This window comes from Octodon degus, unplaced genomic scaffold, assembly GCF_000260255.1.
Source record: "Octodon degus isolate 3935 unplaced genomic scaffold, OctDeg1.0 scaffold00130, whole genome shotgun sequence".
Lineage (NCBI taxonomy): Eukaryota > Metazoa > Chordata > Mammalia > Rodentia > Octodontidae > Octodon > Octodon degus.
The window spans coordinates 3,743,421-3,754,546 of record NW_004524706.1 but is presented as its reverse complement, the minus strand read 5'-3'; the positions used below and the strand labels follow the sequence as shown (position 1 = coordinate 3,754,546).

Sequence of the window (11,126 nt, the reverse complement as noted above, 5' to 3'; positions counted from 1 at the left end):
CACACACACACACACACACACACACACACACATAAATAAATAAATAAAAATTAAAAAAAAAAAGAATTCCAGTTCATCTAGAGCCTCCCAAACATTTGGTATGTATGCTCAGTCTTTCTTAACCTTTCCAGTAGGTATGCGGTAGTAATTCATTGTGGTTGTAACTCATGTTTTACTAGTGACAAATTATGTTAAAAACTTTTTTCAAGTGGTTATTTGACATTTGCATTTGTTCAAATTTTTTTTATTTTTTTTTCAGATCTTTTACTTATTTTTAAATTTATCTTACCTTCTAAGAATGTTTTTATATATCCTAAGTACAAGTCTTGGTCAGATACATGTTTTGAAATATTTTCTTTCAGGTTATGGCTTGCAGCATAATTTTCATAGCAGAGCTTTGTGTGTGTGTATGCGTGTGTGTGTGTGTGCGTGCATGTGCATATGTGTCACTGGGGATTGAACCCAAAACCTTTCCATTGAGTTACATTTCCAGCTCGTTTTTTAAGATCTCTCTCTCTCTCTTTTTTTTTTGGTGGAACCAGGGGTTGAACTCAGGCCCTTGTGCTTGCCAGGCAAGTGCTTATTCTACTGAGCTATCTCCCCAGCCGCCCCACCCCCGTTTTTTAAATCTTGAGACATAGATTCTATCATTACATTTCATTTGATTTCATTTCATTATGCAGTTTAGGCTGGCCTTGTGCTCACTTTTGTAGCCCCCAGGCTTGTCTCCAACTCCTAGCAATCCTCCTGTCTCAATCTCCCCAGCACTGGGATTACAGCATGCTGGTTCCAGAGATGACATGGTGTGCTCAGGGTTCTGTCCGGGGTTAGGATAAGTACTGAGGACTTTGGGGCTGGGGAGATGGCTCAGAAGACTAAGCACTTGCCTGGTAAGCGCAAGGGCCTGAGTTCAATCCCCAGTTCCGTGAAAAAAAAAATAAAAATAAAAATAAAAACTTCAGGCCCTTGTGCTTACCAGGTAGATGCTTATGCCTCTGAGCTATCTCCCCTGTCCCCAAGCCTGTGCTTGAATGTGAGATCCTCTTCCCTCAGGATCCCAGAGTGATAGAATTATGGTCAGTGCCACCATGCCCGGCTTTGATAAAAGGCTTTTGAAACAAGCAGAATGGGGCCAGGGAGATGGCTCAGTAGAATATGTGCTTCCCTGGCAAGTGCAAGGGTCTGAGTTCAATCCCCAGTTCCACCCAAACACACACACACACACACACACACACACACACACACACACACACACCGAAGCAGAAAGTTTTTATTTTGATGAAATTAATTTTTTGCTATTTTATTTTTATAGTTGATGCTTTTTTGTTATGTTTTTCAAATGTTTGCCAAACTCAAGATCGCTATGACTTTCTTCCATGTTCTTCAGAAGTTTTATAGCTTTAGCTTTTACATGTAGGTCTATGATCCATTATGAACTAATTTTCTAATATGGTGAGAGATAAGGGCCAATAACACCTTTATAATATTAAGTCTTCTGATCTGTGGACATAGTGTATTTTCTTCATTTATATGAATTTTTGTTAATTTTTCTCGGCAATGTTTTCAGATTTTCAATGTACAGATTTTACACATCTTTTGAAAATTTATCCTCAGTTATTTTATATTTTTTGATGCTGTTTTAGGGCTAGGGATGTGATTCAGTGGTAAAGGGTTTTTAGCCTAGGCTGGGTGAGATAAATACACATGACTTCTATTCCCAGCACCAAAGAAAGATTAATGCTGTTTTAAATTTTAATTTTATTCTAAACTGCTTAATCAGTAAGTTTAGCGAAGTAGGAAGCTAGGGTTATTCTATGTTTACTGTGCTGTTTTTTTGTGGCCTGCTCTGCCCACCCCAGGAGTGGGACTGACACAGCATGTAGTGGTGAGGATCAAACCATGGTCCTTGTGCTTGCAGGCGCTTTAGACCGCTGAGCTATCTTGCCAGCCCATTCTGTTTACTGTGACTAGGTAGGCATAGTGCCTGATGAAGAATACTACTGATGCTGTCATTTGCCTTCCTCTCTAAGCATGTCCTCTTCTCTAAGCCTAACTGGTAAAGAGGCTCTCTCTCATCATCCAACTGACATTTATTTTTTCAGTTGGTTCTGAGCTAGTACAGGAAAGAAGTAATTTATTAATCCCCAAATGACTGGTGAAACCTATTTGTATTTCAAAATTCAAGGTTTTTTGGTTTTGTTTTGCTTTTTGGTTAAGTAGAGTCTCACTTTGTAGGCTGGCTGGCCTCCAACTCACAGGGATTCTCCTGCCTCAGTCTCTCAAGGGCTGGAATTACACTTGTGTACCACCACAGCTGGCTAATTCAAGTCTTTTTGCTTCAGTGACAATTGCCTGACTTCCTGGAGTGCATGCATAACACTTTGTTGCTTTCCTTTGTTGACACAGTCTTCCCCTTCCTCTTCCATCTAACTGTGGAAAAATTTCAGAAGCATGAAGAAAAAGCATACTTATGTATCATTATAGTCCTTGTAGCAGGTATTCAATAAATATTTGAGAAATGAATTATGATTACACGATTTCAGCCTTGAAAAATGATAACTGAGGGGCTGGTGAGATGGCTCAGTGGTCTAAAGCACCTACTTAGAACAACCTTAGTAAAGCATAGGGACTGCGGTTCAATCCCCAGCACCACATGCCAGCCAGCCCCACCCCCTCGTGGGTTGAACTGGCCACACACACACACTAAATAAATAAATAAATAAATAAATAAATAAATAAAGTATTTGTTAAAAAAAATGATAACTGAGCTGGGCATGATGATGTATGCCTACAATCCCAGCACTTGGGAAGCTGAGGCAGGAGGATTGCCATGAGTTCACCAACCTGGTCTACATATACTGAGTTCAAGGCCAATCTGAACTACATAGCAATACCTTATCTTAAAAAAAAAAAGGGGTGGGACAGGGAGATAGCTCAGTAGAATAAGTGCTTGCCTGGCAAGCACAAGGGCCTGAGTTCAAGCCCTGGTTCTGAAAAAAAAAAAAAAAGGAAAGAAAATGGTAACTGTTTATTATGTAATAGTTAGTGAAGCTAGTATGATACAAAATCCTACATGTCATTAAGATTGCAACTATAGGGGCCGGGGAGATGGCTCAGTAGGATAAGCGCTTAACTGGCAAACACAAGGATCTGAGTTCAATCCCTGGTTCTGCAAAAAAAAAAAAAAAGATTGCAACTATAAATCAGACAGATAACTCAGCAATCTAAGCACCTACCTGGCAAGTGGAAGAACCTGGGGTTAGTCCCCAGTACTGCATGCCATGTTGGCCCTGTGCCGAGCTGGCCACCAAAACTTGGTGTGGTGGCACACACCTGTAATCCCAGTGCTGGGAAGGCTGAAACAGGAGGATCACTGAGTCTGAGCTGCATAGCGAGACCCTGTACCAAATAAATAAATAAATAAACAAAAAATATTACAAATACACAAAATGTGTACATATTGAAAAGTAATATGTAAAATAAATTGCAATTACATTTGGAATGTACTTGAATCAGAATTTCAAAACATTTCACTTATCCTGGGATGTATGAAGTACCCAATACACACACACACACACACACACACACACACACACACACACACACAGGGTTGGAGGGTTAATGACGTACAGCTCATTGACACCATAAAGGCAGCCAAGTGAAGGCAGTTAGAGAAATCAGGACCAAACATGAGAGAAACCAACTTAAAATGCCAAGGGCTGGAATCAAGCTCAGGGACAATGGTAAAAAAAACCCACCAGGATGTGAAGTTTAGGATTAAATGAGACAGAAGCACTTTAGGAAGCAAGGTCCTGGGTAGGGAAGAAGAGTTCAAATACTCGTTCGGTACACTCTGTGGTTATCTGGGGTTTTCGGTTGTTTAACACATACTAATGAACGCCTACCACATGCCAGACGTGATGCGTGGGCTTCCCAGAGATGAATAAAACAAAGGCCTGGGCCAGCGAGATTCCTCAGCAGACTAAGCGCCTGCTTTGGCAAGCTCAGGGACTGGAGTTTCATCCCTGACACCTCATGCTGTGCTGGCCGCATCCCCGTTGGTGCACTGAGCCAGCGAACGAGTCCGGGTGTGGTGGCGCACACCTATGGTCCCAGCACAAGGCTAAAAACAGGAAGTTCACTGTGAGTCTGAGCTGCATAGTGAGACCCTGTACCAAATACATAAAAAATGAAAAAAAATAAAGACAAAGCCCTAAGGATGGCAAATGGGACCACTAATCCTGATCTGTCCACTTTATTGGATTAAGAAACTTCTAGCAGGGCTGGAGAGATGGCTCAGTGGTCTAAAGCACCTACTTGGAACAAGCTTGGCATAGCACAGGGGCCACGGTTCAATCCCCCAGCACCACAGGCCAGCCAGCCCCTCCCCCTGGTGGGCTGAGCTGGCCACACACACACACACACACACACACACACTAAATAAATAAATGTTAAAAAAAAAAAAAAGAAACTTCTAGCAGATTAGTAAGGCACACACCTGGGTGTGTCTGCAGATCACGGCGGCCTTACCTGCTATCCATGGTTCTTTGCCTGCACTGCTTACGCACTCAAGCTTCCATGAGCTAAGCAGCTTTGTTCCGCCGCACCCTCTGCCATAATGGGCCTGCCTTGAGCCAGTCAATTGTGGACTGAGACCGTGAGCAGAGTAAACCCCTACTCCTCTAGGTTGTGAATATTAGTGCTGTACCTCAGCAAGAAGAAAGTTGAAAATACAATAAATACAAAAACACCAGGCCTACGGCCGGCCAAATAGCTCAGCGGATTACAGAACCAGCAAGCAGGTGCAGGAGCCAGGGGTTAGATCCTTGGGCCTGCCATGCTGGACCCACCCAGGGGGAGCACTGAGACAGCAATTAGCGCAACTGTAATCCCAGCTTTTGGGAGGCCATGAACAGGTGGATCACTATGAGTCAGATCTAGTAGTGAGACCCTGAAAACCCTGTAGACCTTTCCTTAAAATTAAAAAAAAAAAAAAGGCTTAATATAGTAAAAGCATTGAAAGTAAAAGACAGAAGATACTAAAATCAGCCAAAGGTAAAAGGGAAATACTTTCAAGAATGTTGATAGTTGGAAACTGTACAACCAATTTGATTTGAAACTGTCTCATTGCCATTTGTTTATCAATAAAATTATGGAAAAAAATAAAAAATAAAACTTTGACTTAAAAAAAAAAAGAATGTTGATAGTTAAATTCCCCCAAAGCAGCGGGTGATAAGACAATAGAACAACAACTTCAAAATGCTCAAAGAAATCTCATCAAAGTATAATATCTATCAAAATTAATTCACAAAAATTAAGGGACTTGTTTCAAAAATTGTCGAAGGACGTGAACGGGCATTTCTCCAAAAAAGGTATATTATAGACCAGTAAAGAGAAGCCTCTAGGGGCCAAACATCCTACTTTTATTTAAAACAACCCAAAACTTTTATTTATTTATTTATTTAATGTTTTTGGTTGTTTCAGAGTCTCACTATGCAGCTCAGACTCACAGAGATCCTCCTGTTTTCAGGAGGGTTTACATTTAATAAAGTGCTCTTTTTCTTTGTTTTCTGGGACAACTAGTTCTCTTTGTTCATTCCTTTTCTTTTTTTTTATTTATTTTTTATTTATTTATTCATTTATTTTGTGTGTGTGGCCAGCTCAGCCCACCAGGGGGTGGGGTGGGGCTGGCTGGGTGCTGGGGGATTGAACCGCGGTCGCTGTGCTTTGCTTAACTTAGTTTGTTCTAAGTAGGTGCTTTAGACCCCTGAGCCATCTCACCAGCCCCTGTTCATTCCTTTTGTTTTGTACCAGAAATCAATCTTAGGACCCTGTGATTGCTAGGCTGGCGCTGAGCTGTATCCCCAGCTCCCCTTTGTCCATTATTGTCCTTTGGGTGTTCCTCTTCCTCTATCTTTAAATATTTGTGTTCCTTTTGACTCCATTCTTTTCATCTCTTCTTACCTGTATGTATGATCTTTCTGAACACACATTTGAATGGTTTTAATCACCACCTATCTCTGGATGCTTTTCGTTTCTTCTTCTAGTCCATCTGCTTCTCAAATGGAACTTGTCTCTAATGGAACTTACCACTTTCTTCTTTACCACAAATCTTCCTCTTTTACTGTTTCATCCTCTAGTGGCAGTTTTATCTATACAGCTACCCAAAGCAGAAACTGGGAGCCCTCCTACCCCTTCCCCCTGACCCTCTCATCAATTCTGCCACTAGATTCCTCTCTTCCTCCTTTCTGTCTCCTATGTTCATTTCTTCTCTCTAAAGGCACTATGACTACTCAAGTTCGAGTCTTGTCATCTTTTACTTGGTTTTTGTAATATTATTATTCAACAAGTACTTATTGAGCTTTCTACGTTCCAGGCAGTATAGCAGGCATTGAGAGTACAGTATTGAACAAAATAGAAGTGTTCCCTGGCCTCATGAAACTTACTGTCTCACGGGAGAGACAAGTGATGTCAAAAAGCAAACACACAGATAAACAAGTACAGTCAGCATTCGGTGTTCATGAGGAGTGGCTCTGGGATGCGCCCCACAAACATGGACATCAAAATATGTTCAAGTCCTTATGTAAAATGGCATAGTGTTTACCCAGAACTAATGAGTCCTTCCATATACTTTAATTTTTTATGTATTTGATACAGGGTCTCACGTAGCTCGGACTCATAGTGATCCTCCTGTTATTTTGTTTTGTTTTGTTTTGTTTTTCCTGTATTTAGGACAGAGTCTACAGGGTCTGCAGAGTCTCACCAAGTAGATCGGACTTGTAGTCATTCTCTTGTTTTCAGCCTCCCAAGCACTGAGATTACGGCGTGCACCACCACACCCAGTTTCAATCGCTGTCTCAGCATGCCCTGCATCTGGGGCCAGCAAGGCGAGCTGGGGATCAAGCCCTAGCTGCTGCACTCTGCCTAAGCAGAAGCTTTAGTCCACTGAGCTATCAGGCCAGCCCAATCCTTCTGTTTTCAGCTTCTGCAGCACTGGGATTACAGTCATGCACCACCATGCCTCATCTCAGTGGCCGGCTCAGTAGTCCAGGGGCGGGGCTAGAGCAGCGTGTGGTGCCAGGGGATTGAGCCTAGATCCCTGTGCTTGCCTAAGCGGGCACTTAGCCCACTGAGCTATCTTGCTGGCCCATCCTATATGCTTTACATTACTTATACTAACCAACTCAACATAAATGCTATATAAGTTATTATATTGTACTGCTAGGGAATTATGACAGAAAAGCTGTGCATGTTCGAAACAGACACAACATTTTTTTTTTTTTTTTTTTTTTTTTTTTGTACTGGGGATTAAATTCAGGACCTTGGATATACCAGGCAGGGTCTTATGCCACTGAACTATATCCCTGACCCCATGTGTTAGTTGATACATTGTGTCAACTTGGCCTAATCAGCTTCCCTAGTTCTTAGCGTGGGGGCCTAGCCCTGCAGGTGGGCAGGGCCCAGGAATTGAGAAAGGCTTCCTGGCGCCCTGCCCAGCTTCCTGCCGCCCTGCCCGGCTTCCTGACACCCTGCCCCGCTTCCGTGAAGACGTTCCAGTCTTCGCGGGAGTTTGATCTTTGCAGCTGTGCCACTTTGGAAGAGCTACGATCTTCGCTGTGGAGCACCGGTCTTTGCAGTCAGCGCAGAAGGAAGAGAGAGGTTTGATAGACACCGCAGCTGCTGCTCCTCCTCAGCTCTTCATTGTTTTCTGCCGCATGAACTGCTTTCATTTCCCTGGGAGCCAGCAGAATATGGACTGAACCCTCCAGTAACATTTTGCGCTGGCTTGCATAATAGCTGTCGCTCACCCACTGCTTAGAGTTAAGAACTGAGTTAAGAACTGAGGCAGCGCTGAGCTTCAGGAAAAGTGTAAGCAGAAACAGAAAGATCGAGAACCGGAACCAACCACTTATGATTGTTCTCTTTCCTTCAGCATGGCTGCCCAAAGGCCCCCCAGGGACTGCTCATGGGCATCTGTTGCTCAATTGACAAAGGAGAACCCTTTCTGACATTTTTGCCTAGAGACCCAAATTTTTCAGTATGAAACTGCCCAACGTGTAACTTTGGGTAGATTTTTGGCTGAATCATTTCGAAGGGCTTGTCAATACCTAAAATGGAAATTGTTAGGAGACGGAGAAGAGTGGTTGCCAGCAACCTTCATATGGTGGTGACCAAACCACTTATTTTTGCTATGAAATGTTATCCTTTAACATGACAAAAGTAGTTCTTTTTCTAATCTAGAAATACTGACTATCCAAGAAATCTTCAAGTGATTGCCCTTTTCAATGAAGCTACTTCCTTACTGTTCCTGGAACCTAATACAACCTGGGGCAAACTGATTGTGAAAGGTAATTGGTTTTTTTTTGTTTTTGTTTTTGTTTTTGTTTTTGTTTTTTTGCTCCGAATGCCTTCAAGGCATGACTGGCTGTCTTGTGTTGTGCGGATGAACCACAGCAACCTGAGCCTGACTGCTTTGTTGAAGCAGCCAGTAATTGGGTTTTAACCATGGTATAAAATGAGGGGGTGTTCATTTGGTTCTTTTTTTTTTTTAAGGAACTTTTTTTTTTTTCTTCTTCTTCAGAATCAGGGATTGAACTCAGGCCCTTGTGCTTGGAAGCACTTATTCCACTGAGCCATTCTCCCCAGTCCCCCATTTGGCTCTTTAAAAGAGAGTGTGTGGCTTATTTTCCATATGAGAAAGCTGGCAGGCAATAATAGGTTCTACCCCCAAAGACAATGTAGACCTTTTAACAATCTGTTCAAGTTGCATCTAGGAGATATGACAATTTATCAGGTTTTATTATACATATCAGCTCCGTCAGCAGGTAAAGCAGGCAGATCTCCAAGTTAGCACCTTTTATTTTTAAACCCTGGTACCTTTCCCAGAGTTTAGGAGGAAGGGATTGGGAAATAAACTGTGGATTGACCCTGGGGAATGTGGACATTCTACTACAGTATTTCCTTGAAAACAGTCATTAAGATACTATTCCCTTGGGCCAATTCCTGAGAGGTTTCAAAAACATACAAAGCCCCAGATCTTTTAGTTTTTCCATTTTAACTCCTGTGTTAGGATCAGTGAAAAATTTATCCTACCACTAAATTTATTTATTTATTTCGTACTGGGGATTGAACTCAGGACCTTGGGCTTGCCAGGCAGGCACTTAAGCGACTGAGCTATCTTCTGAGGCCTCTACCATTAAATTTATTTTAAAGTAATACTTTACAAGTTTTTAGCTTGGAAATATAATCAATAATGTTGACACAGTGAACACTAAAAAGTAAGATGGGATTGCCTGACCGGGCCGAGCGGGTCGCTCCGCGGGCTGCGGGCGCAGGGCGGCCGGGTACGGATCCTGGGAACAGAGCCCTGCCGTGCCGCGCGGGGCCATGAAGGGCAAGGAGGAGAAGGAGGGTAGCACGCGGATGGGTGCTGGCGGCGGCAGCCCAGAGAAGAGCCCGAGTGCGCAGGAGCTCAAGGAACAGGGCAACCGGCTCTTCGTGGGCCGCAAGTACCCGGAGGCGGCGGCCTGCGATGGCCGCGCCATCACCCGGAATCCCTTGGTGGCAGTATACTACACCCACCGTGCTCTGTGCTACCTGAAGATGCAGCAGCCTGAGCAAGCACTGGCTGATTGTCGGCGGGCCTTGGAACTGGACGGACAGTCTGTGAAGGCGCACTTCTTCCTGGGGCAGTGCCAGCTGGAGATGGAGAATTACGATGAGGCCATTGCCAATCTGCAGCGAGCCTACAGCCTGGCCAAAGAGCAGCGGCTTAACTTTGGGGATGGTATCCCTAGTGCTCTGCGCATTGCCAAGAAGAAGCGCTGGAACAGCATCGAAGAGCAACGCATCCACCAGGAGAGTGAGCTGCACTCTTACCTCACTCGGCTCACCACTGCTGAGCGTGAGAGGACAAATACATGGCAGACATGGATGAGCTCTTCTCTCAGGTAGATGAAAAGAGAAAGAAGCGAGATATCCCTGACTATCTGTGTGGCAAGATCAGCTTTGAGCTGATGAGGGAACCCTGTATCACACCAAGTGGCATCACCTACGACCACAAGGACATTGAGCAGCACCTGCAGGTAAGGGCCTGTGAGCCTCACAACCAGGGCTGGAGGCACAGATTGGCACATGGAGCACTCTGATTCTGTTGTCACTGCAGTGTGTGGGGCTCTTCGACCCTGTGACCCGGAGCCCCTTGACCCAGGAACAGCTCATTCCCAACCTGGCCATGAAGGAGGTCATTGATGCATTCATCTCTGAGAACGGCTGGGTAGAGGACTACTGAGGCCCATTGTTCCGCCTTGCCTGATACCCTGGCTCAGGAGGGTCCTGAGACCCAGGTTCTTGTATATAATTTGTGTTGATGTGCCTGCCCCTGTCAGTTCTGCTGGTGGGCTCTGAGCCTCTTCATCATCTTTCTGGGCTGGAAAAGCAGATGGACGTGGGTTGGGTTGAAGTTGCCACTCCTGCCACTCACTGTTCCTGTAATAAAATTTGTGACCAGTAAAAAAAAAAAAAAAAAAAAAAAGATGGCTCCCATCAGTTTTCATTACAGCAGGATTCCAGAATTATCTTTTAAGTCACAGTCATCGGTCCAGTATTTGATCCGCTTCTTTTTGAGCAATAGTGGTTTTCCCCAGGGTTGTTTGTGAATATTGATGTAAGATATGTTAAGTAACCTGTTCAAGGTTTGGGGAACATTACCATCTCACCAGGAACCTTCATAGTCTGAACATGGTAGCAGTTGCTTGGCATCTGAAGCCCATGCTTGTAGAGTCCTTGTCAAGCAAGAGGTTGGGACAGCATGAGAAAAGCATGGTTCTGGTTTGGGCGAAGCTGGTTTGCAGATTCCCTTGTAGAGTTGGATCAAAGGGAATTACAAATTATACCAACTCTGTCACTCCTCTACTGTTCCTCAGCCTTTTATGAGCCCTCTTGGTGCTCAGTCCTAGCATCTCTGAGACCACTTTCTTGGCCTCATTTTCTCATCTTTAGCACAAGGGTCTCAGACAAGCTATTTGTTGTCCTGAATGCTAACATTTGACAACTCTAATGAAATACAAATATGCAGTATAGATGGATAGATAGATAGATAGATAGATAGATAGATAGATAGATAG

At 43.7% G+C, this 11,126-nt stretch overlaps 1 pseudogene; it reads left to right on the top strand.

Annotated features, from left to right (window-relative positions):
- The first annotated feature begins 9,375 nt into the window (after positions 1 to 9,375).
- On the top strand, positions 9,376 to 10,365 carry LOC101570874 (annotated as a pseudogene).
- The last annotated feature ends 761 nt before the right edge of the window (positions 10,366 to 11,126 follow it).